The following is a 6321-nucleotide window of genomic DNA, read 5'->3' as shown; positions in this document are numbered from 1 at the left end:
TACACGAGGGGCATGGATGTAGCTCAATGACAGGGCATGTGCTTAGGCTCCCTGAGACCCTGGGTCTTATCCCCAGCACCCTGTGTGTGTGCCGAGAAGATGGGGCCAAGATGACCAGTGTGAGCTAGTTTGGATGGGCCACAGACTGAGGAGCAGAATATGCCTGTGGCTTCCCTCCCTTGGTGTGCGGTTTCATACATCATAGGTTCTGGTGACGAGTGGAGAAAGACTCTCTCAGGCACTGCTGGTTGCTTGTCTCATTGCTGTGACAAAATGCCTGACAGAGGCCACTTTGAAGCAGGAAAGTTGTGTTTGGCTCACAGTTTGAGGCTCCAGTCTACCCGCTGACGGAGAACAGCACTGGGGCAGCCTGTCACATGACAGACACAGTCGAGAAGCAGAGTCGCCAAAGCACTCAGTTCTCTTTCCTTTTAGTCCAGGACCCCAGCACACTAGAATGGCTCCGCCCACTTCAATTACCCCAGTCTAGACGCTCCCTCACAGGGTGCCCCCAGGCTCGTCTCCTGGGCGGTTCTAGATTCTAGTGACAGTTAATTGTGCCACTGGGAAAGAGGTCAGCTTAGCACATAACACCTGCCTGACTGAACTGGCTCCTGTGTGTCCCCACCCTTCCATATTTGCATGACATTCAGAATATGTAGAGGGGGACCTGTGTGGGGACCATTGGGATCTTCCTAATTCCCAAGGCCCGGCCTGCTTCGTCCATGTCTTACTTTCTACACATTGAACTTACATTAAGGTATTTCCACATTCCCACTCAGACAGGGTCAGGATCGCCTGTCCACATGGAAACCCCAAGCCCCTCAGAGTCCAGGCTGGAGGATGGCTCTCCAAGCCTGGACAGTGGTCCTGAGATGGACCATTAATCCCACCTTTCCAGAGATAGACCATTAATCCCATCCTTGACTCTTTCATCCACAGTCTTCCTCCCCCTGTTCGCACTGGGCCTCCACAGACGAGACCCTATTGTGTAAGACAAGTTAATCTTGTGTTTTTAAGATTTGTGTGTGGGGTTGGGGATTTAGCTCAGTGGTAGAGCGCTTGCCTAGCAAGTGCAAGGCCCTGGGTTCGGTCCCCAGCTCCGGAAAAAAAAAAAAAAAGATTTGTGTGCGTGTGGGTGTATGTGTGGGTGGGCAGGTGGATGGGTGGGTGGGTGTGTCATGTGCGTGACGTGCATGGATCCCTCAAAGGCCGAGAGGGAATCTCAGATCCCCTGGAGCTGGGGTTACAAGTGGTTGTGTATGAACTCAGTTCCTCTGTAACAGCACCAAGCAATATTAATCACGGAGCCACCTCTCTAGCCCCTAATCTTATTGCTGAGATCTTCTGAGCCCATATAGTAAGAACCGCTGATGTAAGGGGCACATGCAAACTAGGCTCGTTGGTAGTCATCTGCATCATCTAAACCACCGGTTAGCATATCTGAGTATAAGCTGTTGTTATTGTCTATTCTGACATACACAGTCGTGTACAAAACTAAAGTATTCTTCCTCCTCCTCCTCTTCCTCCTTTGAGGCAGGGCTTCCTTGTCGTGTGGCTGAGGCTGTCCTTGAGTGCCTCATCCTCCTGCCTCTCTATCCCAGGATTATGACTATTTGCCACCACACCCAGCTATCTCCCCTCTGACTTTTTAAGGCTTTCCTTTTGAGTCAGGGAGTACAGAAAATCACCTTGAAGACACGCCCACGGGTGAGCTGTGCTTCCAGAGGGGGCTGGCGGAGAAGCAAAGGCTTATCTTAGATATGGGTAGCCCCATCCCATGGGCTGGGCTGTGAACTGAATAAAAATGAAGAAACGAGCTAAGCTCGACCATCGACCATCGCCCCCAACACACGAGAGGGTGCAGAATCCAGGCGTTTGGCCTCACAGCTCCCTGCTGCTCTGCAGGGCCTGAAAGGGGCTTTGAGCAAAGTAAGAGAGGAAGGTCAGAGGGAAAGGTAGAAAAAATATTTCCAGAAAATTACGTTGTTTCATATGTTTCATGTGTGTGTGTGTGTGTGTGTGTGTGTGTGTGGAGAGTGTGAGAGAGAGAGAGAGAGAGAGAGAGAGAGAGAGAGAGAGAGAGAGAGAGAGAGAGAGAGAGAGAGAGAGAGAGGAGGCGAGACAACTTTAGGAACCTGTTTTCTCTTCCCTCTGTGTGAGGCTCAGGGATTGAACTCAGGTCACCAGGCTTGATGGCAAATATTTTTTTACCCACCCATGCATTTCACTAACCCTGAAGAAAATGTTTTTTCTCTTTTGGAGAAAGGACCTTGCCTTATAGCACTGGCTAACCTGGAGCTTCCTGTGCAGACCAGGCTGGCCTCAAACTCTCAGAGATATGGTTGCCTCTGTCCCCTTGTTACCACATCCGCCCATCCTAAAAGAAGTTTCTGAATGAGTTCTGAAGACTGCACAGCCCTGCGAGTGCACACGGAACCATGCTTAGTTACAGCGGCCCAAGGTGACGATGGTAACTGTTCTCATCTATATACTATTACCACCATCTTGTCCAAAAGCAGAATTGCCACATGGTATTGCCACGTGGTATGGGTGGCTGTCTGAGGAGACACCTGCGGCCTCTCAGACATTCCTGAGAAGACTGTGATTGCTACCACCTCCTTCCCCATCTGAATTTTTGTGTTCCTGTAACCTGAGCACAGCATTTGTGACCTGTGGCCCTGTTGTCATCTTAGCCTAGTGTTTACTGTGTCCTCTCACACCCTGCTCAAGTGCAGGCTCCTTCACAGGGGAGGAAAGAGGAACCCTTCTCACCGGTGGTGAGAGTGTCAGCTGCCGCTGCCACAGCAGAAGTGGGCGTGTTTCAGTTCCTCAAAACAGAAGCCGCAAGCCTCCATGTGACCCTGTCAGACTATTCTTTTTTCAATATAATCGTTGTATTAATTCCTTGAGAACTTCAGGCATGCATTCAGTGTATTTTGATCAAGTTTTCCCCCCAAGACTTAGTTAGGGTTTCTATTGCTGATTGAAACCGTGACCAAAAAGCAAGCTGGAGAAGAAAGGGTTCACTTGGCTTACACTTCCACATCGTAGTGGATCATTAGAGGAAGCCAGAACAGGAACTGAACAGGGCCAGAACAGGAACTGAACAGGGCAAGAACACAGAAGCAGGAACTGATGCAGAGGCCATGGAGGGATGCTGCTTACTGGCCTGCTTCCCATGACTTGCACAACCTGCTTTCTTAAAGAGCCCAGGACCACCAGCCCAGGGATGGCACCACCCACAATGGGCTGGGTCCTCCCCATCAATCACTAATTTAAAAAATGTCTTACAGCTTTGCCTACAACTCGATCTTATGGAGGCATTTTCTTAACTAAGGTTCCCCTTCTCAGGTGACTTTAGCCTATGTCAAGTTGACATAAAACTATCCACCCTCAGTCTCCACTTCCTCCCAGTTTTCTCTCTGTGTGCTAGCCATGCACTGTGTGAGCCCTCAGTATCCTGCTGCTGCTGCTGCTGCTGCTGCTGCTGCTGCTGCTGCTGCTGCTGCTGCTGCTGCTGCTCCTCCTCCTCCTCCTCCTCCTCCTCCTCCTCTTAACTGCCCTCTGAGTCCAATTTGAGCCGACCATACACTCCTGGGTGGGGGCTGTCCACTGGAGCATGTTTACCCTGTTAAGGTCACAGCCTTAAAACTGGCTCCTACTCCCTCAGAGGCCATCAACTGCCAGGAGCTCCTCAGCTAGGGGTGAGTGTGTGTGTGTGAGGGAGATGGAGGGGGTGGGTATGAGAAAGAAAGTGGAGAAAGAGAGACTTCCTTTGCTACTGAGGAGTAAAAGAGTCTCAGAGTTGCCTTTTGTGGCAAGATTAAAGGTTGCGTGGGACAAGTAGTTCCTCAAGGTTGTCATAGTGAGGATACAGCTCAATGGTGACAGAGGCGCCATCCTAAGCAGAGGATGCAGAACATACGATTAAAGCACAAGTGCACCAGCTCAAGAAAGGCAGCTTCCAGACTATGATCATGGCCCTCCCATTCTTCCAGTCAAGGGCTGCTCCTTGACTACGCCTTTATTTTATACCACACATGAAGTCCAGCAGCACACTCTCAGGCTTCCACACTTCAAACTCACCAGCCCGGTGATCTCAGCACTGGGGAGGCAGGTGCAGGTGAATTTCTGTGAGTTCAAGACCAGCCTAGTATACAAAGAGAGTTCCGGCCAGGAAGGTTACTAGAGAGAGACTATCTTAAAACATAACATCAACAATAATATAGTATTTGTTGTGGTAAATATTTAAAAACTGGTAACTTTTTATCCCACACTAGCGCTGGCACCCGTGGGGCCACATGGCACTGTGGGGTATCTTTACCTCAGCATCTCCATGCTGCCCCCAAGTACTCTCTGACCCAGGCGGTCCGCAAACCGTTGCAGCGTGGCACCTTGGCATGCTGGTCCCTAGAGTCAGTTCTGGCATCCATGGGGCCATATGGAACTAACCATAACTTATCTCTGGTTACTGTCTCTCCCGGCGGCTCTCTGCTGGCCGCAAACTCTCTGGTTCCAGCTACCCAGTAAAATCTAGACTCAACAAACTGCAACCAACAATCAGATTTATATGTTAAATTCTCAACCCACAATACATCCGCACAATAAACTCACAACCAATTGATAAGGATATAAACCGCCCACCTAGATGAGATAAATTTGCCTACAGAAATCCATCCCTTAAGAAATATACCTAACTACCTTGACAATTTAAGACCACCCAGATCTGGGTCATCCTTCTCCATCTCCATCTTGATTCCCTCTTCCTTCCCCTTCTCTCCCACCTTACAAAAGCTTTGTCCCCGATTTACTATTTTACTCTCCAGTCATGGCCTTGACCTAACTTGTGCCAGCCCTCACCTGCCTATAGACACCAGCCTACAAGTATCCAGAGGGAACGAGGACGGGACTCAGCTGGTAAAGTGTCTGCTGCATAATCGTGAGTTCAGATCCCAGCCCCCCCCCTAAACATCCAGGCATGGTGGCACGCCCATAATCTAGCACTGGGAGGTAGAGACAGGAGGATTCCTGTCCCACCCATGCACACGCACACTCATGTACACACACACACACACACACACACACACACACACTCACACACACACACAATAGATAAACAAATAAATAAAGCCTGACAAGATGGCTCACCAGGTAAAGGCACTTGCTGTCAAGACTTAACAACCCGAGTTTGAACTGCAGGATCCATGCTCAAAGAAGAGAACGAACTCCCATGAGTTGTCCTCTGACTCAGACACACAATGGCATGTCCCCCAAATAATAAATAAATCTTTTAACAAAAAGGAAAAAAAAAGGTAATTGGATAAAAAAAAGAAATATGCAGGGGCTGGAGAGATGACTCAGCGGTTAAGAGCACCGACTGCTCTTCCAGAGGTCCCGAGTTCAAATCCCAGCAACCACATGGTGGCTCACAACCATCTGTAATGGGATCTGATGCCCTCTTCTGGTGTGTCTGAAGACAGCCACAGTGTACTTATATATAACAAATAAATCTTTATAAAAAAAATTTAGAATCCCCCCAGTCTCCCTACATCCTGCTTTAAACCGATGCGCACCGTCCCCGAGGCAGGAGCTCCGAGCGATTTTATTGGTTATCTTTTCCTTATCTAAACAAAAGGTAACTGACGGTAGTCTGTGATAGAAAAAGGTTATTTTGGCTTGTGGTTCCAGAGGAATTTCAGCGTATCGTGGTGGGAACTGTCGGTGTTGAGACAGGGTCTCTCTCTGTACCTCTGGCCAGCCCAGAACTCATTCTGTAGACTAGACTGACCTCAAACTCACAGGGATCTGCCTGTTTCTGCCTGTGGAGTGTTGGGGTTAAAGACATGTGCTGTGTCCCAGACAACCGCTGTATGGTTGTGTGTTTGTTTTAGACAAGAGCTCTCACTGGCCTGAAGCTGGCCATACAGACTGGGCTGGCTCGTGAACACTACGAATCCTCCAGCCTTCACCTCCCTGACATGGGTCACAAGCCTGCACCACCACACCCAGCTTTTTTAGGTAGGTCCTGGGGATTGAACTCCGGCTCTCACACTTGCCTGGCAAGTGCTTTACCAACTGAATCCTCTCGCCAGCCCACACGCGGCTCTTTTAAAATGTACTTTCCCTCCCTTCTAAATGGTGGCCCACACAGTCCTCCTGTGCAGAGGATCTGAGAGGTTGGCATTTGAGCTGGCACAAACCATTGTTGACCTCCAGCTAGAGATGCTGGTACAGGTGACACTCTGCATCCTGGGTAGCCTCCATTGTGAGGTAGCCATGGCTTGTTTCCTTGCCAGAGGCAACAAGCCCTGAGCCTGA

The sequence above is a fragment of the Rattus rattus genome, chromosome 9, assembly GCF_011064425.1.
Source record: "Rattus rattus isolate New Zealand chromosome 9, Rrattus_CSIRO_v1, whole genome shotgun sequence".
Lineage (NCBI taxonomy): Eukaryota > Metazoa > Chordata > Mammalia > Rodentia > Muridae > Rattus > Rattus rattus.
This window is presented reverse-complemented; position numbering follows the sequence as displayed.